This window comes from Elaeis guineensis, chromosome 12 (genome assembly GCF_000442705.2).
Source record: "Elaeis guineensis isolate ETL-2024a chromosome 12, EG11, whole genome shotgun sequence".
Classification (NCBI taxonomy): Eukaryota; Viridiplantae; Streptophyta; class Magnoliopsida; order Arecales; family Arecaceae; genus Elaeis; species Elaeis guineensis.
The window spans coordinates 93,050,132-93,077,115 of NC_026004.2; positions in this window are offsets into that span (position 1 = coordinate 93,050,132).

The following is a 26,984-nucleotide window of genomic DNA, read 5'->3' on the forward strand; positions in this document are numbered from 1 at the left end:
GTCTCCTATCCTCATGAAAGATACTTAGGTATTCTTATAGATGATCAAAAGAAAGTATTTTTTGTGGGACATAAAAATATTAGGAATGATCTCAAGACCTATAATGAGGCAATGTTAGATGTATACTTCGAGAAATGAAAGAAAGTGATGAAGTCAGAAATTGACTCCATGCATTTCAACCAGATTTAGACCTTAGTAAATTTATTAGAAGGTATTGTACCTATTGGGTATAAATGGATCTATATAAGAAAGATTAGATCGGATGGTAAGGTAGAGACCTATAAGGTAAGGTTGATTGTAAAAGGTTATAGTCAATGTGAAGGCATTGACTATTAGAAAATCTTTTCGCTCGTGGCTATACTGAATCCATCCAGACTCTACTTACGATTGCGGCTTTTCATGATTATAAAATCTGACAGATGGATGTAAGAACTTTCTTTCTAAATGGATATCTTGAGGAAGATATCTATATGAAGTGGCATTTGGATTTCACTTCCAGAGATAGTGATCACAAGGCCTGCAAGCTGCAAAGGTTCATATATGGACTCAAGCAAGCATCTCAAAGTTGGAACACTCGCTTTAATGATGTAATCAAAATATTTGATTTCATCAAAAATGAGAAGAAATTGTATGTATACAAAAAGATCAGTGGGAGCACTATCACATTTCTCATATTGTACATAAATGACATCCTCCTGATTGAGAATGATATTTCCATACTGACATCGATCAAAGTATTGTTATCAAAAGAATTTGCCATGAAAAATCTAAGAGAAACTTCTTTCATTCTTGATATAAAGGTCTATAGAGATAGATCTAAGAGAATGATAGAACTCTCACAATGAATGTACATAGAGGAAGTGCTAAAGAGGTTCGGTATGGAAAACTCCAAGAGGGGTCTCTTGCTCCTTAGATATGGCATTCATCTCTCCAAGAAGATGTATCCAGATACACTTGAGAAAATTCAATGTATGAGCAAGATTCCTTATGTTTCAGCAATAGAGAGTCACATGTATGATATGCTATGTATACGACCTAATATAGCCTTAGTCGTGAGTGTCACAAGCAGATATCAAGTGAATCCAGATGAAGAGCATTAGATTGCTGTAAAGAATATCCTAAAGTACTTGAGAGGGATTAAGAATTTATTTTTGATCCTTGATGGAGGATCGAATTTAAAAGTGGAGGGATACATCGATTCAAACTTTATGTCTAATATCGATAATAGAAGATCTGTTGGAAAATGTATCCTAAAACTAATCGTCAGTTTGTTGACGATCGTACTTATCTTGTAAAGTATGTATAAATTTTATTAATAAAAATTATTTAGTATTTTTATTACAAATTATCTATTTTTGAACTCCTATATTGTAATAAAGTCCTTAGGACTATAATTAATCGATAAAGGAGGATTTATCGTTAACTCCTCAAAAATATTCACGATCAAATAATATACTATTAATAGGACGATAGTAATATCGAGTATAGGTCGTCATGTGCCATATGAGTCGGTTGTCCTCTTAACCTAGGAGTGTAGAGATACTATTATTGCATGTAGATGGAATATAGGAGTATATTCGCATCAAATATGACTATTTGTTGAGCATTCTACTGTCAAGAGTAGCTTGTGAAAGGTATGGGTATAAGTATCCCTTAGACCTAAGACCACCATGGTGACTTATAAGCAACTCACTGTACTTTAGTACTGAACCATCTGAGTTTCTAACTCAGTGATAAAATGATAATGGGTACAGTCAAGTATTTATCAAGTCGGTGGGTGAGTCAAAATGGAATTGACCCCTCTGAACTAGTAGGAGATATACATTAGTGTATTTCAATTTAGTAAAATCTTGATCAGGATAATCCATGAGAAAAATTTGAATGGTTGAAATATAATATGATTAACTAAATCAAGATTGGTAGTTAAACTCTAGATCACTTTGAGCATTTGGGTCAAAGGGATGAATTATACGGTAACCATACACCAGTAGGTTCTAAAATATTGCTTTGCAATACTTCAACCTATCCAATCATCGAGTCACCATTGCTAGATGGTTACATTAATTAGTATAAAAAGTTATTTCTATACTACTAGCTTAAGTTTGAATTTATGAGATCATACATATTAGAAGATTTTGTCAGATTTGATGGCGAAAGAGTCCAATTAGATTATGACTCTGGTGAGGAGTCCCACTGGGACTAAAACTTTACTATTTATGAAGAATTAATTAGTAATTAAATTACTAATTGACTCAATTTGATTGAGTAAAGAGTTTTAGATCAAATCTAATTGAATTAGATTCAGTTTGACTCGGATTGGTTTTGATATGATCAATCTCGATTACGAGAAAAATTTGATCCTGATTCGATCAAAATTTTGACTCAAATAATTTCTAATTGAGATAGAAATTTGATGAGATATCTGAATTCTTAATTGAATTAGGTTCATTTCTATTAGTGGATTCAATTCAAAATTGATTTGGATTAGAATTAGATTAAAAATGAAGAGTCTTTGTCAACTTGGACTCTATCCTTATCTCTTGCGCCACTCCTGAACCCATACCAATTTCTCCATGCCTAATTGAATTTGGATTATGATTTTTGGTATCATGATAGAGGATCTAATAAAAGTGGGTAGTGATAGTTGATGAGTCATAATCTTATCTCTTGCCTAATTTGAATGTGATTCGAATTAGAGATAAGATGTAAACTAAGAAAAAAAAAATTATACATGAAAGTTTGTTGGTACCTTTATGATTTTTTTCTCACTTTTCTTGGAGAATTCTTTAGTGTGTGAAATTTTAGAATCCTTATCCATGCCATAGTAATTTTTTTAGAATTTTTTGGGATGCCAAAAATGGTTTTGGCATGGACTCTTGGTGCCCTTCCCTCTGTGAAACCCTAATTCCTAGTCTATAAAAAAGGGACTCCTATCTTGGACATCCCATCATTGGTTTCCTTACTATTTTTTAGTTTTCCAAAGCTATTCTCCTCCTCCTCTCTTCCTCCTTTAGATCTTCTTTTGCTTTGGAGTATCCAAGATACTTGAAGAAGAAGGAAGAGATCAGCTGTCGAAATTGCTTGTAGGCTAGCACCTCCAAGCCCTTGATCTACACCAGTCTTCACGTGAATTTCTTATAGAGGCCAAATGACTTTGTGTGACTACAAGTGATATGAGAAATACCTTCTCCAATCGTTATACTAAAAGATATCAATATCAAATTGGTTTGGTAATGATTTCTATCTTATCTTGATCACAATGTCAGATCTAATAGTTAGATCTAAGATTTCAGCATCAATGAGATTGATGTGTATTTTTATTTTTAGATCTAAAGTATATATTTTTCATATCATAGATCATGATGTAATAGTCTAAGATTGGATCTTATATATGTGATTAAGATTAAATTATTTAATCTTTTATTTTTACTACATAAAAATTTTAGAATTGCGTGCATGGCACTACTACTTATTTTCTTCAATTAGTATCAGAGCATGGTTGTTTTTATATGAATTATTATGACTTTAGATCTGATTTTTGATATTAGATCTGATTATTTATTGTTGGGTATAAAATACCCCCAGCCGAAGTTCGTAAAAGGCCGACCCTCCCTGGGTTCTTCCAGCTTCCGACCTTGCGCGATGTCTTCCTGAACTCCCCCAGCCATCTGAGCTTCCACAATGCCATCCGGACTTCTCCAATAACGAGCTCCCCCATTCGTCTATCGGACTGCTCCAAATGCTCTCTGGGATTCATTATCAGCCAACTTTCTACAGTGATCAGCTACCCTCTGAATCTCTTCTAGACTTCTTCCTGCCACGAACGACTTTACTCCGAACTTCTTTCGAACTTCGTCAATGTTTGAGCTTCTCCAATAGCAGGACTTCTACAGTAACCAGACTCCATCCAAGTTTCTACGGTGGTCGACCGTCTTTCGAATTTCATCCGAGCTCCTACAAGAGCCAGACTCCGTCTGAAGTTCTACAGTGGACGGATCACAGACGAACTTTTACAACGGACAGGCTCCATCAGTCGGATCTCTACTCCGAACTTCTTTCGGACCTCATCAATGATCGAGCTTCTCCAGCAGTGGGACTTCTACAATAAGAAGTCTCCATCCAAGCTTCCATGATAACTGATCTCCGTCCGAACTTCTACAACAGAATTGAATCCCGGACTCCTCCAATGTTCGACCTTCCACAGTGTCCCCAGGACTCCTCCAGTGGACGAACCTCCACAATGCCATCCGAACTCCACTATCAGTCGACCCTCTGTCAGATTCCTTATGAAATCGGACCTCTCCGACGGACGGTCCTCAGATGAGCTTCTATGTCAGGCAAATTCTAGACGGACTTCTCTGGCACTCGGACGCCTGTCGGACTTCTCCAACAGAAAGTCTCCGTCCGAGCTTCTACAGTAGATGACTTCTGCCTGCAGCATCAGCGCCCAAGGCACCCGACAACAGTAGACTCGTCAGCAACCTTAGAAACATCCGAGCCACTCTTAGATTGCTGAGACAGAGAGCCAGTCCGCTCCATCCAGACATCCCAGTCGAGCTTCAGCCGTCCGGCCCGAACTCTCCGGCAAGTCGCGACAACGGACATCACTCCACTCTCTGTAATAGATTTCACGTGGCCCCGCCACTCCCTGGCAAGTCACGACAATGAACACCACTTCACTTTCCATAACAAACTCCACGTGGCCCTGAACGGCCCCCTGACACCACTACTCTCCGTAACAAACTCTGCGTGGCCTCGAACGGCCCACTACCAGGCAGTTATAGACGTCGCTGTTAATCAGTTACACTCTCCGTCTATAAAAGGGATCCCCAGATACGTTCTTCTCTAAGCTAAAAACTCTATCTTGAAACTCTGCTAAAATCCCATTCGAGTGCTCCATTTCTGTTGAGGTAGAGTACTGACTTGAGTGTCGGAGGGTCTTACCGGAGCACCCCCAACTCCGATTTAGACTTCCCTTGTAGGTCCCGACGACGGACGCGATCCCCTCAACTCCAGCTTCTCCGACGTCGGTGGAATTCTGCACCAACAGAATTGACACTAGAGGAAGGGGCTTGTGTCTTCGCAAGACCCTAGTTCTTAAAGGGGTACTCAACGGGACTGTCTCCGGTCGTCTTCTCCAACATCTTCTTCTTCTTCTCCTGCCAAATCTCCACCCGATGCCTCCCCAAAAAGCATCCACCAGGTGATCCACGGCCTCTGCAGCCAGATCTCAGTGAGATCCGCAAGCTCCGGCCTCGTCTCTAGTTTCTCAGGCTCCTCCTCCTTCGGCAACGGCAGTCGGCATGGAGCAGTTCGACTTGCTGGTTCAGCAGGTCAGGGGCCTCACCGAAGTAGTGCAGGCCATGCAACAGCAGCCGCAGCAGCCGCAAGCATCTGTGCGACTGGAAAAAGCATCGTCGGAGTTCCAGAATTTGATGATCGGGCGAGCCACTTGGGCCGATCGCCCTATCTTCCTCGAAAAAGGGAAGCAGAGGGTGGAGAGCCCTCTGTCCGATCACGATTCCACCCTCGGAGGGTCTCTACCTCCATACTGCCAGAAGACCCTCGAGATGCATAGTCGAGAGGATCTCCTGGATTAAAGGTTTCAGGAGATGAACCAGCGGATCAAAGAGCTCCACCATGCTCCCCCTGCTTACGGTGAGGATATCTGTACTGACCCTCATTTCTCTCAAATGATTATGCAGGAACCAATCCCACCAAACTTCAAGCTCCCCCAATTTGAGAGCTACGATGGGACCTCGGATCCGGTTGATCACCTGGAGGCCTTCCGAACAATGATGCTGCTCCATGGCATACCAAACGCCATCCTATGTCGAGCCTTCCCATCTACCTTGAAAAAAGTAGCAAAAAACTGGTACTCGACACTGAGATCGGGTACTATCTTCTCCTTTGATCAGATGAGCCATCAGTTTGCAGCTCATTTCGTCAGCAGCCGACATCTCCAGAGAGGTTCGGAGTCCCTTATCAACATCAAGCAAAAGGAGGAAGAATCCATCCGAACCTATGTCAATCAATTTAACGCCGCCGCATTGGAGATCCAAAACTTGGACCAATCAGTTGTAATGGCCGCCCTGAAAAGCGGTCTTCAAAAGAATGATCTTCTATTTTTCCTGGAAAAGAAGTATCCCAGGAACTTCGCCGATTTGCTGGCTCGGGCCAAAGGATATGCCCGAGCAAAGGAAGCCTTCAAGCTGAAGGACAAGGAGGCCGCGAAGGAGCGGCAGGTGGGTGACTCCAACAAGCCCGTAGTTGAAAAAGGGTCGAGTGAAGCTCGGCCACATTCTCAAACTCTCCCCGGACACAAGCATGTTCAGACTCTTCCTCGGGCTCGAAGGTAGAGAAGCCCAAACCGCAGAGTTTGGTGGAGCTCTCCACCAAGAAGATTCCACAGCTATGCCCCTCTCAATGCTCCAAAAACCCAAGTACTGATGGAGGTCAAGGAGCAGCTGCCAAGGCCGGAAAGGATGCGCACACACCCCAAAAAGGCAGAAAGCAATAACTGAGGAGTCGATAAACTCTTGAAAGCCAGGTTCATTAGAGAAGTCAACTATCCAAACTGAGTCACCACCGTGGTTCTCATCAAGAAGGCAAATGGCAAGTGGAGGATGTGTATAGACTTCAAAAAGCTGAACAAAATCTGTCCGAAGGACAGTTATCCTCTGCCCAGAATTGACCAATTAGAGGATGCAACCTCGGGCTACGAGCTTCTCACTTTCATGGATGCATTTTTCGGCTACAACCAAATCAGGATGGCACCAGAGAACGAAGAAAAAACTGCTTTTATTACTAACTGTGGTCTTTATTGTTACACGGTCATGTCTTTTGGCCTCAAAAATATAGGGGCGACCTATCAACGGCTGGTGAACAAGATCTTCAAAGAGCAGATCGACCGCAACATGGAGGTCTACGTGGATGACATGCTTGTAAAAAGTAAATCCTCAATGAACCACATCGCCGACCTTGAGGAAACCTTCAGCGCCCTTCGAAAATACAAGATGAAGCTGAACCCAGTCGAGTACACTTTTGGAGTAACCTCAGAGAAATTCTCGGGCTTTATGGTATCAGGGCACGGGATCGAAGCAAATCCGAAAAAGATTTGGGCCATCCAGAAAATGACCACCCCAAAGACAATAAAGAAAGTTCAGTGCCTTACTGGGAGAGTAGCAGCTCTGAATCGCTTCATCTCAAGGTCGGTCGAACGGTGCCTACCTTTCTTCCAGACTCTCAAGCAGTCGAAGAACTTCTGTTGGACCACTGGATGTCAGCAGGCATTCAAAGAATTGAAGAACTACCTCGGCTCACCTCCACTATTGGCAAAGTCTGAACTCAGAGAGGAGCTATTTTTGTACCTGGCGGTCTCCTCTGTGGCTCTCGCAGCAGTTCAGGTTAAGGAAGAAGCAAAAATTCAACGGCATATCTACTACATAAGTTGAGTATTGAGAGACACCAAAATCAGGTATACTAAGTTAGAGAAACTAACTTACGCCTTGTTGATTGCAGCTCGAAGGCTCCGATCTTACTTTCAAGGGCACACCATAACGCTGCTCACTGACCAGCTAATTAAGGTAGTTCTGCATCGAGCGGACGCTTCCGAAAGGATAGCGAAATAGACAGTCGAGCTCATAAAATTTGACATCGACTACCGACTTCGGCCGGCGATAAAAGCTCAGATATTAGCAAACTTCATAGTGGAATGCACTATCCCAGAAGAAGCCTAACTTGAGCAAGGTGAAACTGACAACCCAGGGCTTCAGCCGAACTCCCCTGAAGAAAAAATAGATCTTTGTTTGGAAGTCAATCATCTGTAGGTTCGACTTACCCAGGACTCTCATTATTGATAATGGGTAACAATTTGCTGGAGCAAGATTTGTTGAATTTTGTGAGGACTTAAACATCTCTCGTAACTTCACGTCAGTAGCCCGTCCGCAGGCAAATGGCGAAGCCGAGGTTACTAACAGGACTCTGTTGCAAGGAATCAAGGCGAGACTTGAAAAGACGAAGGAAACTTGGGCAGATGAGCTTTATCATGTGTTGTGGGCATACCGAATTACCCAAAGACTGCCCACCGGGGAGATCCCTTTTGCCTTAGCCTTCGGAACAGAAGCCATGATCCCGATCGAACTCAAGCTTCCGTCAGCACGAGTTGTAGCATTCGACGAGTAGCTCAACTCACAGGATCTCAAGGCCAACCTTGACTTGTTAGAAGAGAAGTGAGAGATAGCTCAAGTTCGGATGGAGCCTACAGGCAGAAAACAGCCCGCTACTACAACTCCCGAGTCAAGAGCAAAGCCTTCAGAGTGAGGGACTTAGTACCTCGGCGAGCCACTATTTTACAACCTTAAAACCAAGGGAAACTTGCCCCGAACTGGGAAGGCCCGTATGAAGTCAAGGAGATAGTCCGGCCCGGAACATATTATCTAAAAGAGCTCGGAGGAGCAGACCTTTCGCGACCATGGAATTCGAAAAATCTACAAATGTATTACCGATAACTCTGCCTTAAATAAAAATTTCATATTCGTATATCTTTTCTTTTGGCATGAGCTTATAATGATAGGAATAGCTCCTTCAAACAATCGAAATTAAGCATGTCAGGAACAAGAGGAGAACCTCGTCCCGATATAAATGAAGGCCCGATTATTTAGAGACCGGATAGGGGGAGAGGCCCTTGCAACGGCCCTTATATGCCCCCACAGCCATGTTAGGAACAGGAGGAGAACCTCGTCCTAACATGATCAAAGTTGAAGGTCTGGTTATTTAGAGACCAGATGGGGAGAGAGGCCCTTGCAACGGCCCTTATGCGCCCCCACAGCCATGTTAGGAACAAAACGAGAATCTCATCCTAACATGAGCAAAGTCGAAGGCCCGATTTTTTAGAGATCGGATGGGGGGAGAGGCCCTTGCAACGGCCCTTATGTGCCCCCACAGCCATGTTAGGAACAGGAGGAGAACCTCATCCTAACATGAGCAAAGTCGAAGGCCCGATTATTTAGAGATCGGATGGGGGGAGAGGCCCTTGCAACGGCCCTTATGCACCCCCACAGCCATGTTAGGAATAGGAGGAGAACCTCGTCCTAACATGAGCAAAGTCGAAGGCCCGATTATTTAGAGACCGGATGGGGGCAGAGGCCCTTGCAATGGCCCTTATGCGCCCCCACAGTCATATTAGGAATGGGAGGAGAACCTCATCCTAACATGAGCAAAGTCGAAGGCTCGATTATTTAGAGATCGGATGGGGGAAGAGGCCCTTGCAACGGCCCTTATGCACCCCCACAGTCCTGTTAGGAACAGGAGGAGAACCTCATCCTAACATGAGCAAAGTCGAAGGCCTGATCATTCAGAGATCAGATAGGATGAGAGGCCCTTGCAACGGCCCTTATGTGCCCCCACAGTCCTGTTAGGAATAGGAGAAAAATCTCATCCTAATATGAGCTGAAATTGACTGTGTCAGGAATAGGAGGAGAATCTCGTCCTGACACAAACGAAGATCTGATCGTTTAAGATCGGATGAGGGGAAGAGCCCCCTCAACGGCTCCTCTACACCCCTACGACCCCGTTAGGAGCCGAGGGAAAATCCTCGCCCAAACATATAAAGAAAAGGAGGAGAGAAAAAGGGAAAGCGACGGGCTACGCCAGAGATAAGGAAAAAAATGAACTACATCAAAGACACAAGAGACCTTGTCTCAATGAGGAAGGAGACTCTTGTCAAAAATACTTAATCCCTAAGGAGGAACCCAACACTGGCAAGACCTTGTCTCAATGAGGAAGGAGACTCTTGTCAAAAATACTTAATCCCTAAGGAGGAACCCAACACTGGCAAGAGAAAATAGACTTCCACAAAGTAACGAGAAGTTCAGACCCCAGACTCGAGCATCGGGAGGAAGCGTCAAACTCGAATGGCCTCGAAAAGACCTTCGATCATGAACAAAAAGGATGAATCAACATGACGATGATCAGGAATCTTCAAACAACGTCGACATCAAATAAAACAGAAGATAAAAGAAGCTTAGTAGACGACAATTTAATATAAGAATGGACAAAGTAATGAAAAAATTCTTTTTCATTTCATTAGTAAAGTGCGCATTACAAAGCCTTTGAAGGCCAAAAAAAAAATGACAAGAAAAGAAAAGAATACATGGAAGAACGAAAGGTAAAAGAGGCTCTAGGGAAGCTCAGCTTCTTTCGATTTCGAACTCTCGGTTCCAGCCATCATCAGGGATTGCTTTAAGTTCTCAACTTCTTCTTTCAGTTCTTTCTTTCTTAACAGCATCTCCCGATACATTTGGTGGAACCGCTGACTCTCGCCCCCCGACTCCCGAAGCCTTTTTCTCAGAACTTCAGACTCCGCCTCGGCATCCTTGACCGTCTGCTACTCATAGGCCAGCTGAATCTTCAGCCGCTGCAGTTTGGCCTTCTCCTGCCCAAGGGCCATGGACAGTTCTTCTTTTTGGGTCACCTCGATTTGAAAAGACTCCAGCACCAGCGCGCCAAATGTCAAAATATCTGGAAATAACTGAGTATGAAAATCGAGGGAGGCAACTTCGACTGTGAAAATTTTTCTGTACGTCATTCGAAACCCGAACTCGAAAGTAGGAGGACTAGTGTTGGGTATAAAATACCCCCAACCGAAGTTCGTAAAAGGCCGACCCTCCCTGGGTTCTTCCAGCTTCCGACCTTGCGCAATGTCTTCTTGAACTCCCCTGGCCGTCTGAGCTTCCACAATGCCATCCAGACTTCTCCAATAACGAGCTCCCCCATTCATCTACCGGACTGCTCCAAATGCTCTCTGGGCTTCATTATCAGCCGACTTTCTACAATGATCGGCTTCCCTCTGAATCTCTTCCAGACTTCTTCCTGCCATGAATGACTTTACTCCGAACTTCTTTCAGACTTCGTCAATGTCCGAGCTTCTCCAACAGCAGGACTTCTACAGTAACCAAACTCCATCCAAATTTCTACGATGGTCGACCGCCTTCCGAATTTCAACCGAGCTCCTACAAGAGCCAGACTCCATCTGAACTTCTACAGTGGATGGATCACAGATGAACTTCTACAATGGACAGGCTCCATCAGCCGGATCTCTACTCTGAACTTCTTTCGGATCTCATCAATGACCAAGCTTCTCCAGCAGTGGGACTTCTACAATAAGAAGTCTCCATCCGAGCTTCCACGATAACTGGTCTTCGTCCGAACTTCTACAACAGAATTGAATCTCAGACTCCTCCAATGTTCGACCTTCCACAGTATCCCCAAGACTCCTCCAGCGGACGAACCTCCATAATGCCATCCGAACTCCACTGTTGGTCGACCCTCTATCAGATTCCTCATGAAACTGGACCTCTCCGATGGACGATCCTCAGACGAGCTTCTACGTCAGGCAAATTCCAGACGAACTTCTCTAGCACTCAGATGCCTGTCAGACTTTTTCAATAGAAAGTCCTCATCCGAGCTTCTACAGCAGATGACTTTCGCCTGCAACATCAGCACCCAAGGCACCCGACAACAGTGGACTCGTCAGCAATCTCAAAAACATCCGAGCCACTCTTAGATTGCTGAGACAGAGAGCCAGTCCGCTCCATCCAGACATCCCAGTCGAGCTTCAGCTGTCCGATCCAAACTCTCCGACAAGTCGCGACAACGAACATCACTCCACTCTCTGTAACAGATTCCACGTGGCCCCGCCACTCCCTGGCAAGTTGCGATAACGGACACCACTCCACTCTCCATAACAAACTCCACGTGGCCCTGAACGGCCCCCTGATGCCACTACTCTCCGTAACAAACTCCGCGTGGCCCCGAACGGCCCACTACCAGGCAGTTACAGACGTCACTGTCAATCAGTTACACTCTCCGTCTATAAAAGGGACCCCCAGATACATTCTTCTCTAAGCTAAAAATTCTATCTCGAAACTCTGCTAAAATCTTATTCGAGTGTTGCATTTTTGTTGAGGCAGAGTACTGACTTGAGCGTCTGAGGATCTTGCTGGAGCACCCCCAACTCCGGTTTAGACTTTCCTTACAAGTCCCAGCGGTGGATGCGATCCCCTCGACTTCAGCTTCTCTGGCATCAATGAAATTCTGTACCAATATTTATAATTTAGATTAGATCTAAATAAATTTATTTTTAGATCTGATTATCATCTGTTTAGATTCGATATTCTAAGTAGCAAAGTATTTGGATTAGATAATCACTAGGCCGTTCGGTCATAGGAGCAAGTAAGATTTTATGACCCTCTTTTCTCATTCAATGAGATGCTCTTTATGATATGTAGGGGTGCCACTATAAGGTCCCATGAAGAAAAAAGTAAAAGAAAAAAATTTACTTTCTTACAAAATTCTAGATTTTGAAATCGTAGGTGTTGTTGTACGTGATGCAAGTTATGAAGAAACTAGTTACATCTAATCTTGATTAATTAAAATTATTTTGATTTAAGATCATAAAAATTTTAGATTTGATCTAAAAAGAATTTTATGATTTAATGTAAAAAGTTTATATGAAAATTATTTTAAAATCTTAACCATATTGATACAAAAATTTAATTAAAAATTAAGTATTAAATTGATTAGATTTAGAATTATGATTTAAGATCTAATGATACTGCATAAAATATGGAGCATGGGTTAGCTTAAATCAGATCCTTCTCTTTAATTGGATTAGACCTATGGCTAAAATCAAAGAATTGATTGATCATATAGAGAAATTGATTAAGTCTAACTAAATATTGAATTAGATTAATTAAATTTTTTTTAATATAATAATTATAGATGGTCAAGTCTACATCTTTGATTAGATCAAATAGATCTTGATTGTGACTCAGTGGTGGAACTCGAATCATTAGATTGGTCAAATCAAAACTAATAAATCAATTGTATCTAAGATAAGTTTGATATTTTGATCGATAATTTTTAACTGGGAGCAGCTTACCTCACCATTCGATGGTGTCTAAGACAAGCTTAGCAAACCCTCCCATCGATCTCACTTATTTGTCAATTTGATGAATTAAATTTTGATTAGATCACTAAGTGATTTGAGTTAGCTCATGCCATTAAAATTGATCAGTGTGACTGATCTAGGTGCCATTTCAATCAATTTGACCCTAACCCAATTAAATGATTTGGTGAAGTTAGTGAGAGGATTGTAGTCTACTGATTGATCTCTTCTTCTCTCTTCTCTAAATTGATTAAATTATCTAAATTATTAGGTCTCTAAAATGAGCTAGTTATGATGATAACTAGATTATAGCATCCCATTAAGGTGAATGATAATGGATCCATTATTTCTGATTGACATTGCAAATGCCATCCATCTGATGTTCTCTCTGAATGATGAAATTTTTATTTATCATATGATGACTCTTTAAACTATTTGATGATAGTTGGGTTGACCAAACCATCCTCGAGCCTGATCACTCATTAGGTAAAATTATTGAGTAGGTTCATATTAATGGTTTGATCTAATCGAAACTTTCAGTAGAAGCCCATCACCTATTGAAATGAAATCTAAGGCTATATTAATTACTAGAAGTTATTTAGAGAAATAATTGATTAAGAATCTATCTATAGATGCATATGGATTGATCGAGCTATCCTCGAGCCTATATGTGGTCTATCTGAATTTTAGTACTCCCTAAGAAATTAAGATAATCATCAAATTGGATGTAAAAGCTATCAATTCGTATAAAATAGTAGGAGGATCTTTTGATCAAAGTTTATATTTTTAGGATTAATAAATTCATAAAATTAAGATAATTATCGAATTGGATGTAAAAGCTATCAATTCGTATAAAATAGTAGGAGGATCTTTTGATCAAAGTTTATATTTTTAGGATTAATAAATTCATATACTAATTAGGTTTTGTATTTTTTTTTGTGTATAAATATGGCTTCAAACTTGTTGCTTCGATCATTATTAGATAGTGAGAAGCTAATCAGATCAAATTTTGATAATTAGTACTGAAAACTAAAGATTATCCTAGAGCACGAGCAGATCCTATATATGATTACGGATTCAGCACCTGAGGAGCCTACTCCCAATACTCTAGGTACGATTTGAGATACTGATTTAAAGTAGCTCAACGATCATACCATAGTTTGTTGCATCATGCGGGCCTCCTTGAATGATGAGTTCAGTCAAAAATTTGAAGAGGCTTGATCAAAAAAAATGCTTCAAGTATTGAGTGATTCCTTTGGTACTCCTGATGACATTGAGTGGCACAAGACTAGTTACATCATTTTCAACATCCGAATGAGAGAAGGTGCATCTGTTACTAATCATGTACTGTACATGATCGAACAGATTGAAAAATTGAGCAAATTTAGCTTTTCTTTGCATGAACAGTTGGGGAAGGATGCTATCATGAACTCATTACCTAAGTCCTACCAGCTGTTCCTTAGTCATTTTATAACCACTAAGTCTATAGTCAACTACTACGGTCTATTGGAGTTGCTACAGACTTTTGAGAAAGATCATCAGCTCCACAAAGAGATAGTGAATTTAGTGGGAGGATCTTCTTTGATTAGTCATCATCATTTTAAGAAAGAAAAAAAAGAAAAGGAATAAGAAGGTACCATGTGCTGGGAGTCAATCCCAAAAACTCAAGTTCATGGCTAATCAAAGTTAGGCAGAGTATTTCTTTTACAAGAAATAGGATCTTGAAAAAAAAAATTTCTCAGTACATAGCTTTCTTTGACCCGAACAGACCAAAGAAGAAGAAGCAATTAGTTGCTGGACAAAGTACTTGTATGATAATATTTTGTAACTTTTCTATTTTTGATACAATAACTTAGGTATTGGATACCAAAAGCTCTATTCATATTTGCAATTCATTGTAGAATCTTTAGGTCAATAGGAGATTTGAAGATAGCAAGAAATTCTTGAATGTTGGAGATGAAAGATCAGTTTCAATTCTAGCTTTAGGAATCATCAAGCTTGTATTCGAGTCTCATTATATCATTCTCAATAAGTGTCATTACTATCCTAGTTTTTTTTTTAACATTATTTCTGTAGACCTTTTGGCCAAGTCAAATTATGAAATATCAATAAAGAAAAATTTTTATAATATTATTTTGAATGATGCTACAATTTTGCGTGGATAGTTGAACAATAATATCTATGTTGTATCTATACCTAATGTAATGTATATTTCAAATAAATACCCTATAATAGATAATGTCATGGATGCCTACATTTGGTATTATAGGCTAGGTCATATAAACAAGAACAAAATAAATAGGTTAGCTTAAGAAAAAATTTTTGATAAAGATGATTATGAATCATTACCTATCTGTGAGTCTTATTTGCTTGAAAAGATGATCAAATTATCTTTTACTAAAAAAGACGAACGAGCCAATGATATGCTGGGTCTAATACATACTGATATATATGGACCTAGGAGCACATGTGTCAGAGGAGGGTATAGCTATTTCATTACATTCACAGATGATCTATCTAGGTATAGGCATGTCTACTTGATGAAACACAAATTCGAATTATTTGAAATATTCAAATGATTTTGTAAAGAAGTAGAAAAATAAATTAAAATAATATTAAAATTTTTTGATCCGATCGAGGAGGTGAATATCTCTCCAATAAATTTCTGACATATCTAGGAGAGAATGAGATTCTCTCACAATGGATCTCTCTAGGAACACCACGATATAATGACATCTCGAAAAGGAGAAATTGAACCTTGTTGGACATAGTTCGGTCCATGATGGGGTTTCAACTCTACCGATCTCTTTTTAGAGATATACACTTGAAACAGCCTATCTTATGCTCAATAATATTTCAAGCAAGTCAGTTAGTAAGACACATATGAGATATGGTCAGGATGTAGGCCGAACCTCTCTTATTTTGGAGTATGGGGGTGTTTGGCTTATGTTAAATGATTATAAATTGACAAGCTCAGTCCTAGGTTCGATAAATATAATTTCATAAGATATCCTAAGAAAATAAGAGGATATTACTTTTATTTATCTGCTAAATAAAAGATATTTGCCAGCAATGAGGCACACTTTTTGAAAAAATATTCCTTAGTGAAGGAAAAAAAAATTCCTTAGTGAAGGAATAAGTGCCTCAAAAGTCAATCTTGATAAAGTTTGACAGGTAGAAGAACCGACACCAATAATAGAATTTGAATCAGATTTGATAAGATCAAACTCAGAGCCTAATACACAAACATCCTTATGGCGATCGGGTGGAGTACCGTGTCGTCAGACAGATACTTAAGTTTCTTGATCCAGGATGGGGATCCTATGGAACTTGATGAGAATGATAAGGATTTGATCATCTATATGGATACGATGTAGAGGTCTGACTTTGATAAATGGCTTGAAGCTATGAAATCTAAAATAGAGTCCATAAAGGACAATGATGTATGGACATTAGTTGACCCATCTGAAAGAATTAAATCCATAGGATGTAAGTGGGTCTTCAAAAGGAAGAGGGGTGCAGATGTAAAGGTGGAGATCTATAAAGCCCATTGGCTACCAAGGGTTATCGTTAGCATTATGGTATCGATTATAACGAGATATTTTTTCCTATAGTAATGCTCAAGTCCATGCGAATCATACTTGTGATAGCAGTATATCTGGACTATGAAGTCTAGCAAATGGATGTGAAGATAGCTTTCCTAAATAGAAAGTTGAATAAAGAGGTGTATATGATATAACCTAAAGGGTTCACATTCACAGATGAGTCCAAGGTGTGTAAGCTTCAGAGATCTATTTATGGATTGAAGCAAGCATCTCGGAGTTAGAATATACATTTTGATAAGGTAATCAGAATGTATGACTTCATTAGGAACAAAAAAGAATCCTGCATATATAAGTAGGCAAATGGTTCAATAATTATATTTTTTATGTTGTATATAGATGACATTCTCTTAATCGAGAATGATATCCCTACATTATACAGAATAAAAGTATAGCCATTGTCACAATTCTCTATGAAGAATTTGGAAGAAGTAGCTTACATCCTAGGGATGAAGATCTATAAGGATAGATCTAAGAGGCTGACTGCACTCTCTCAATCTACGTACATAGATACCATACTAAAATAGTTCAGCATGGAGAATTTGAAAAAAGACTATTTTCTGAAAGGCTATGGAATTTCTTTTTCGAAATAAGATTATCCGACAACTTCTCAAGAGAGAGAGTGTATGAGTAGAATTCTATATGCTTCGACAGTGGATTCTATTATATATGCCATGACATATACGAGATCAGATGTAGTATACTCATTTATAGTAGTGAGTAGATACCAGTCTGATCTAGGAGAGAACCACTGAAAGATCGTAAAGATCATTCTTAAGTATTTGAAAAATACTAATGACTAGTGGCTTGTGTATGGTGAAACTAACTTTAAACTAGTGGGGTTTACCGACTCCAGCTTTCAGTCAGACCATGATAATAGTAAGAGTGTGTCGGATTATATTTTTATCTTGAATGGTGGAACAATCTGCTAAAAAAATTTCAAGCAGCACACTATGGTTGGGTCTATTTATGAAGCGAAGTATATCGTGGCATGTGATGCTGCGAAGAAAGCTGTATATTGTGAAAGTTCATCGACGAGCTCAGAGTGGTACTCTCCATTAATGGCCCTATCTTGTTATATTGTGATAATATTGGAGCCATTGCTCAAGCCAAAAAGTCAAGGTCCTATCAGCGCACCAAACATATTCTCCACCACTATCATCTTATTTGAAAGATCATGGATCAAGATGACATCGACCTTCAGAAGATCAATGGAAAGAAAAATCTAGCCGATCCATTTACTAAAGCTCTCAAAATCAAGAAATTCAATGACCACAAGTCGAAGATAGATATTTGATACTGTACTGATCGGCTTTAGTTCAAGTGAGAGTTGTTGAAAAATATGTCCCAAAGCCAATCATTAGTTTGTTGATAATTACGCTCATCTTGTAAAATATATATAAATTTTTATTTATAAAAATTATTTGATATTTTTATTATAAATTATTCATCTTTGAACTTCTGTATTATAATGAAGTTCATAAGACTATAATTAATCAATAAAAGAGGATTTATCATTAAGTCCTTAAAAATGTTCACGATCAAATAATATACTATTAATAGGACGATAGTAATGTCGAGTATAGATCATTGTGTGCTATATGAGTTGATTGTCCTCTTAACCAAGGAGTGTGGAGATACTGTTATAAACAAATAAAATATAGGAGTACATTTACATCGAATGTGATCATTTGTCGAGCATTCTACTGTCAAGAGTAACTTGTAAAAGGTATGGGTATAAGTGTCCCTCAGATTTGAGACCATCATGATGACTTGTAAGCAAATCACTATACTTTAGTATTGAACCATCTGAGTTTCTAACTTGGTGATGAAAGAATATTAGGTGCAGTCAAGCACTTAACAAGTCAGTATATGAGTCAAGATGGAATTGATTCCTTTGAATAAGTAAGAGATATGCATCAGTGTGAAATAAAATCTTGATCAAGATAATCCATGAGATAGATTTGAAAGGTTAAAATATAATATGATCGACTAAATTAGGATTGATAGTTAAATCCTAGGTCACTTTGAGTATTTGATTCAAAAAGATGAATTATACAGTGACTATACTATTGAAAATTATGTTCTAAAACCAATCATAGGATGATTACGCTGATTATAAATATATATGAATTGATCAATAATAAAAGTTATTTAATATTTTTCATCAAATCTTGATCAAGATAATCCATGAGATAGATTTGAAAGGTTAAAATATAATGTGATCGACTAAATTAGGATTGATAGTTAAATCTTAGGTCACCTTGAGTATTTGATTCAAAAAGATGAATTATACAGTGACTATACTATTGAAAATTGTGTTCTAAAACCAATCATAGGATGATTACGCTGATTATAAATATATATGAATTGATCAATAATAAAAGTTATTTAATATTTTTCATCATAAGGTTACATCTTCTAATGAACTCCTATATTGTGATAAAATTCTTACGACTATTTTGATCGATAAAGAAGGATTTATTGCATAGTCCTTAAATTGGTTTGTGACCAAATGATATGCTATTACTAGGATGATAGCGATATCAAATGTAGATCGTTGTGTGCCATATGCATTGATTGTCCTCATAACCAAATGGTATGGAGATACTGATATAGCATACAGGTGAGATATAGTAGTACATCATCACTGAATATGATCAACTGTGGAGCACTCTGCTATCAACGGTAGCTCACGAAGGGTATGAATATAAGTATCCCTCTGACCTAAGATCACTATGGTGACTTGCAAGCAACTTACTGTACTTTGATGCTAGACTAACTAAATTTTTAATTTAGTGATGGAAGGTTTCTGGATACAATCAAGTATTTATCAAGTCAGTGTGTGAGTCAAGATGGGATTGATGCCTCTGAATTAATAGGAGATATGCATCAATGTATTTCAACTTAGCAAAATTTGAGCTCGAATAATCTATATGATGGATTTGAAAAAGATTGAAATACAATGTAGATGACTTATCTAGGATTGACGGTTAAATCTTAGATCGTCCTCAAGCATTAGGGTCAAAGAGATGAATTATATAGTAACCATACGTCAATAGGTTTGTTGGGTATAAAATACCCCCCAGTCAAAGTTCGTGTCAGGAGTGACCCTCTCGAAATTCTACCGACATCCGAACTTCGATGACATCTCTCCGAACCTCTCCAACGGCCGAGCCTCCTCAACGTTCCCAAGTCCTGCCGACGGATAAACCCCCACCAGTGTCGATCGGGTTCTCCACGACGGGCGCACTCCATCCAAGTTTCTACAGTGGTCGACCACCTCCTAGACTTCATCCGAGCTCCTACGGGAGTCGGACTTCTTCCCCGAACTCCGACTGCAGGTAGACTTCGTCCGGGCTCCTACGGGAGCCAGACTTCTTCCTCGAACTCCGACTACAGGTAGACTTCGTCTGGGCTCCTATGGGAGCCAGACTTCTTCTTCGAACTCCGACTGTAGGTAGACTTCGTCTGGGCTCCTACGGGAGTCGGACTTCTTCCCCGAACTCCGACTGCAGGTAGACTTCGTCCGGGCTCCTACGGGAGCCGAGCTTCAGCCCCAAGCTCCTATCGCAGGTGGGCCTCATCCAAATTCTGACAAGGGTCGGACTCCGGGCCCCCACCACAAGCGGTCTACTCCGAATTCCTACCACAAGCGGTCTGCTCTGAGCTACCACTTCCAGCGGTCTGCTCCGAATTTCTACTACGAGCGATCCACGTCGGATTTTTACTGTAAGCCTCCACCTGAGCTTCTATTGTGAACGAATTCCTTCCGAACTTCTATTGCAGGTAGGCTTCGGCTGAGCTTCCTCGACAAATGATCCCCATCCAGACTTATACAGAGATCGAACTCCAGCTGCACTTCTGTAGCAGATAGATTTCGGACGAACTCCTACGACACACGGACTCCAGCAGCCGGACCCCTCCAGTGGATGAACCTCTCCAGTGCCATCCGATATCCACTGCCGATCGACCTTCTGTCGAATTCTGCGTGAAACCAAACTTTGTCTACAGAAAGCCTCTGACCGAGCTCCTACAATAAATGACCCTCGCCTACAATACTAGCGCCCAAGGCACCCAACGGCAGAAGGCGCGCCAGCAACATCCGAGCTCCTCTCAGATGGAGAGCTACCTCTCTCTGCCAGACACCTCAACCGAGCTTCGACCGACAGGCCTGGACTCCCTGGCAGGCCACAGTAATGGCCACGACTCTGCTCCACTTCCTGCGACGGATTCCGTATGGCTCCACCCCTCTCTGGCAAGTTGCGACAACAGACACTACTCCACTCCCCGCGACAAGCTCCACGTGGCTCTGAATAGCCCCTGACGCCACTACTCTCCGCAACAAACTCCTTATGGCCTTGAACGGCCCACTACCAGGCGGTTACAAATGTCGCTATCAGTTTGTTGCACCCTCTGCCTATAAAAAGGGGACCCCAGATACGTTATTCTCTAGGCTCTAATTTCTATCTAAAAACTCTACTAAAATTTTCGTTCGAGCACTCCATTCTTGTTGAGGCAGAGAACTGACTTGAGCATCGGAGGGTCTTGCCAGAGCACCCCCAACTCTGGTTTAGACTTCCTTTGCAGGTTCCGACGGCGACCGCGACTCCCTCGACTCCAGCTTCTCCGACGCTGGTGAATTTTTGCACCAACAAGATTGGCGCTAGAGGAAGGGTCTATGTCTTTGCAGTACCCTTGTTCTTAAAGGAGCGCTCAACGGGACCACCTCCGATCATCTTCTCCGGCATCCTCTTCTCCTTCCTCTACTAGATCTTCGCCCGATGCCTCCCCGCAAAGCATCCACCCGGCAATCCATGGCCTCTATGGCCAGATCTCAGGCTCCGACCTCACCTCCAGTTTCCCAGGCTCCTCCTCCTCCTCCGGCAATGGCAGTTGGCACGGAGCAATTCGACCTACTGGTTCAGCAGGTCAGAGGCCTCACTGAAGCAGTGCAGGCCATGCAGCAGCAGCAATAGCCGCAGGTGTTAGTGCGACTGGAGAAAACATCATCGGAACTCCAAAATTCGATGGTAGGATGGGCCACTTGGGCCAGTCACCCCATCTTTCTCGAAAAGATGAATCCGAGGGTGGAGAGCCCTCAGTCAGATCACGATTCTACTCTTGGGAGATCTCTACCTCTATTCTGTCAGAAGACCCTCGAGACCCATAGTCGAGAGGATTTCCTGGACCGAAGGCTCCAGGAGATGAACCGACGGATCGAAGAACTCTGCCACGCTCCCTTCGCTTATGGTGAGGATATTTGTACTGACCCTCCCTTCTCTCAAATGATCATGTAGGAACCGATCCCACCAAACTTCAAGCTCTCTCAATTTGAAAGCTACAACGGGACTTCGGACCCAGTTGACCACCTAGAGGCCTTTTGGATGATGATGCTACTCCATGGCGCACCAGACACCATCCTGTGCCGAGCTTTCCCATCTACCTTAAAGGGAGCAGTGAGAAACTGGTACTCAGCGCTGAAGTCGGGTACCATCTTTTTTTTTTATCAGATGAGCCACCAGTTTGTGGCTCTTTTTGTTAGCAGCCGACATCCTCGAAGGGGTTCGGAGTCCCTCATCAACATCAAGCAAAGGGAGGGGGAGTCCATCTGGGCTTACGTCAACCATTTCAATGTCGCCACATTGGAGGTCCGGAACTTGGACCAATCGATCACGATGGCCGCTCTGAAAGGCGGCCTTTAAAAGAACGATCTTCTATTCTCCCTGGAAAAGAAGTACCCCAGGGATTTTGCCAATTTGCTGGCTCGGGCTGAAGGGTACGCCCGAGCAGAAGAAGCCTTCAAGATGAAGAATGAGGAGACCACGAGAGAGCGACAGGCGGGAGATTCGAGTAAGCCCGCAGTCGAAAAAGGCCTGAGGGAAGCTCGGCCACATTCTCGAACTCCTCTCGGGTACAAGCGCGCCCAGACTCCTCCCCGAGCATGCAGGAAGAGAAGTCCGAAGCGTAGGGTTCGGCGGGGCTCTCCCCCAAGAAGATTCTATAGCTATGCCCCCCTCAACGCGTCGAAAACTCAGGTGTTGATGGAAGTCATAGAGCAGCTCCCAAGGCCAGAAAGGATGCGCACACACCCCGGGAAGTACAATTTTAACAAGTTTGCCTCTACCATCATGACCACGGCCACGACACAGAGGAATGCATTTAACTCCGAGATGAGATCGAGGAGCTCATCAGACGAGGTCGACTTGATAGGTTCATTTGACATCGGTCTGAGGGTAGAGAGGATCGGCCAAGGGCCCTGCCACAACCTGAGCCGCCGAGGAGGGAAGAGCAATCGGAAGATCGGCCTCCTATTAAGATCATCAACTCCATCTCTGGAGGATGTTGACAGGGAGCAGACCTTCTATAGCCCTGAGATTTGAAAAAACCTGTAAATGTATCACGAACGACTTCGCTTTAAATCAAGATTCCTTTCAGATTTGCATATCTTTCCCTTTTGGTATGAACTTGTAACGACAGGGGATAAACCCTTCAGACAACGAAAGCAGATCCTAATATGAGCAAGGCCGAAGGTCCGGTTATTTTTAGATCGGATGGGGGGAGAGGCCCTACAACGCCCTTATGTGCCCCCACAGTCATGTTAGGGACAGGAGGAGAACCTCGCCCTAACATGAGCAAGGCCGAAGGCCCAGTTATTTTTAGATCGGATGGGGGGAGAGGCCCTATAATGCCCTTATGTGCCCCCACAGCCATGTTAGGGACAGGAGGAGAACCTCGCCCTAACATGAGCAAGGCCGAAGGTCTGGTTATTTCTAGACCGGATGGGGGGAGAGGCCCTACAATGTCTGTTGGTGCAAAAATTCGCTTGCGTCGGAGAAGCTGGAGTCGCGGTCATCGACGGGACCTGCAAAAGAAGTCTAAACCGGAGGTGGGGTTGCTCCGGCAAGACCCTCCGACACTCAAGTCAGTTCTCTGCTTCAACAAGAATGGAGTGCTCAAACGAAAATTTTAGCAGAATTTCTAGGTAAAAATGAGAGCTTATAGAATAACGTATCTGGGGTCTCCTTTTTATAGGCGGAGGGGGCAACAAACTGATAGCGATGCCTGTAACCATCTGGCAGTGGACTGCCCAGAGTCAGGGAAAATATGTTGCGGAGAGCAGTGGAGTGGACCCGTGGCTATCATTGGGGCGTGCCACGTGGAGTCTACCATGGGGAGCGGAGCGACGTCCGTTGTCGCGACTTGCCAGAGAATGAAAGAATCGCACGGTATCCATCGCAGGAAGTGGAGCAGGATCGTGGTCATTATTACGGCCTGTCAGAGAGTGATGGAGCCGCGTGGAATCCATCGCAGGAGGTGGAGCAGAGTCGTGGCCGTTGCTGCGGCCTGTCAGGGGGTCCAGGCCTATCGATCGGAGTTCGGCTGGGGTGTTTGATGGGGAGATGTGACTGGCTACCCATCTAAGAGGAGCTTGGGGTACGGCTCTCACAGGAGCCCAGATGGAGTCTTTTTTCCATTGAAGTCGAGGATGAAATCTGGCTCCCGTAGGAGCTCGGGCGAAGTCTACCTGCAGCTCGGGTCGTAGGCGGAGTCCGGCTCCCGTAGGAGTCTGGGCGAAGCCTTTCTGCATTCGGAGTTAGGGACGAGATCCGACTCCCGTAGGAGCTCGGGCGAAGTCTACCTGTAATCACAGTCAGGGGTGAAGTCCAGCTCCCGTAGGAGTCCGGACGAAGCTTACTTGCAATTAGAGTCAGGGACGAAGTCCGACTCCCATAGGAGTCCGGATGAAGTTTACCTGCAGCTCGAGTCGTGGGTGGAGTCTGGCTCCCGTAGGAGTCCGGACGAAGCCTTTCTGCATTCGGAGTTGGGGATGAGACCCGGCTCCTGTAGGAGCTCGGGCGAAGTCTACCTGTAATCACAGTCAGGGGTGAAGTCCGGCACCCGTAGGAGTCCGAATGAAGCTTACTTGCAATTAGAGTCAGGGATGAAGTCCGGCTCCCTTAGGAGTCCGGACGAAGTTTACCTGTAGCTCGAGTCGTGGGTGGAGTCCGGCTCCCGTAGGAGTTCGAGCGAAGCCTTTCTGCATTCGAAGTTGGGGATGAGATCCAGCTCCCGTAGGAGCTCGGGCAAAGTCTACCTGTAATCACAGTCAGGGGTGAAGTCCGGCTCCCGTAGGAGTCCGGACGAAGCTTACTTGCAATTAGAGTCAGGGACGAAGTCTGGCTCCCTTAGGAGTCCGGACGAAGTTTACCTGCAGCTCGAGTCGTGGGCGGAGTCTGGCTCCCGTAGGAGTCCGGGTGAAGCCTTTCTGCATTCGGAGTTGGGGACGAGACCCGGCTCCCATAGGAGCTTGGGCAAAGTCTACCTGTAATCACAGTCACGGGTGAAGTTCGGCTCCCATAGGAGTCCGGACGAATCTTACTTGCAATTAGAGTTAGGGACGAAGTCCGGCTCCCGTAGGAGTCCGGACGAAGTTTACCTACAGCTCGAGTCGTGGGCGGAGTCCGGCTCCCGTAGGAGTCCGGGCGAAGCCTTTCTGCATTCGGAGTTGGGGACGAGACCCGGCTCCCGTAGGAGCTCGGGCGAAGTCTACCTGTAATCACAGTCAGGGGTGAAGTCTGACTCCTGTAGGAGTCCGGACGAAGCTTACTTGCAATTAGAGTCAGGGACGAAGTCCGACTCCCTTAGGAGTCCAGACGAAGTTTACCTGCAGCTCAAGTTATGGGCGGAGTCCGGCTCCCGTAGGAGTCCGAGCAAAGCCTTTCTGCATTCAGAGTTGGGGACGAGATCCGGCTCCCGTAGGAGCTCGGGCAAAGTCTACCTGTAATCACAGTCAGGGGTGAAGTCTGGCTCCCGTAGGAGTCCGGATGAAGCTTACTTGCAATTAGAGTCAGGGACGAAGTCCGGCTCCCGTAGGAGTCCAGACGAAGTTTACCTGCAGCTCGAGTCATGGACGGAGTCTGGCTCCCGTAGGAGCCTGTGCGGAGTCTACAGGTGAAGTCGTGGGCACGGTCCGGCTCCCGTAGGAGTCAGGACATCATGAAGAATTTGGTCGACGCTGGAGGGGGCCTGCCCGTCGGCAAAACTTGGGAGTGTGGCGGAGGCTCGGTCGCCCGGGAGGTTTGAAGAGATGTTGCCGGAGGTCGAAAGTCAGTTGGATCCCTGGAGGGTCACTCCCATCATGAACTTCGGCTGGGAGATTTTTTATACCCAACACCAGTCCCCCTACTTTTGAGTTTGAATTTCGAATGAAGGAAGTATAGAGAAATTTTTGCAGCCGAAGTTATCCCCTTGAATCCTGTGCACGGTCGCCCCCAGATATTTTATCATTAAATACGTGCGTGCTGGAGTCTTTTCGAATTGAGGCGATTCGAAGGGACCCTTCAGAATTTTCACTGGTACGCTGGCCCAGGTACGGTGCAGTAATTGCTCCGTCAGCTGTCAGTCACTTTTAGCCGCCCGCCGTGGCGAGTAGGACACGTGTCGAGCGCGGGTTGGCCTGGGGGATTCGCGATCATTATGGCGTCGGATCCCAGGGTCTATTTAAACTCACCCTTCCACCTGAAAGTTCTATCGGTATCCGCCTTTTCTCTGAGAGTCCTAACCCTCCTTGGCGTCTTCTTTGCCCTAGGCATCCTTCGAGTCATCCCTGTCCTTGCCCCTCTGCATCCTTCAGAGCAGTCTAGGTTAGTCCTAGAATCTTTGCTCTTCTTCTTGCCATTTAGGGGTCTTTTCTCCTCCATTTTCTTCTGTTGCATTCCTCTAATTTGGTCTCCCATGATCTCTCATCCTTTGTCCCGCCTGATCTCTCTGGGATCTTTAGGGTCTTTATTTGAAGTCGTTTGAAATATCTTCCGGCACCTCCGCCTCTAGCGGTTCCGGGAGTTCTTCCGCCTCAGCCCCCCAGGAGCCCCATCCTATAGACGAACCCACTCCTGGGACTGGGCTCCACCCGATTTTTGCGTCGGGTGCTATTCCCTGTTCCCTAACTCCGGATGAACTCCTACTGATAAGGGTTCAGTATGGAGTTCCTCCGAAGTACGACCTGGAGCTTCCTGGCCCCTCCGACCGTGCTAGCACTCCCCCACCCGATTGTTTTTACCTGTATCAGGAGGCATTCCATGCCGGACTCCGGCTTCTGCTTTCGCCCTTTGTTGTCATCCTTTTCCGCTTCTTAGATATCTCTTTGGCTTCAGTTGCTCTGAATTCTTTTAGGTTTTTGATAGGGTTCCTCTTCCTTTGTCACGTAGTTGAGGTTCAACCATCCCTCTCTTTATTTTGGCACTTCAATACCTTCTAGCGTCACCCTTCAGCGAAGGACTGGTGGTATTTCTTTCCTCAATTCGGCAAGAAGGGGTTGCTGAAAGGGGCTCCCTCTTCAATCCACAACTGGAAGGGAAAATACCTCTTCGTCCACTGCCCAACTTTGAGGCTGGGCCTGCCCCCTTGGGGCTCTCTGAGGGACTCCGTCC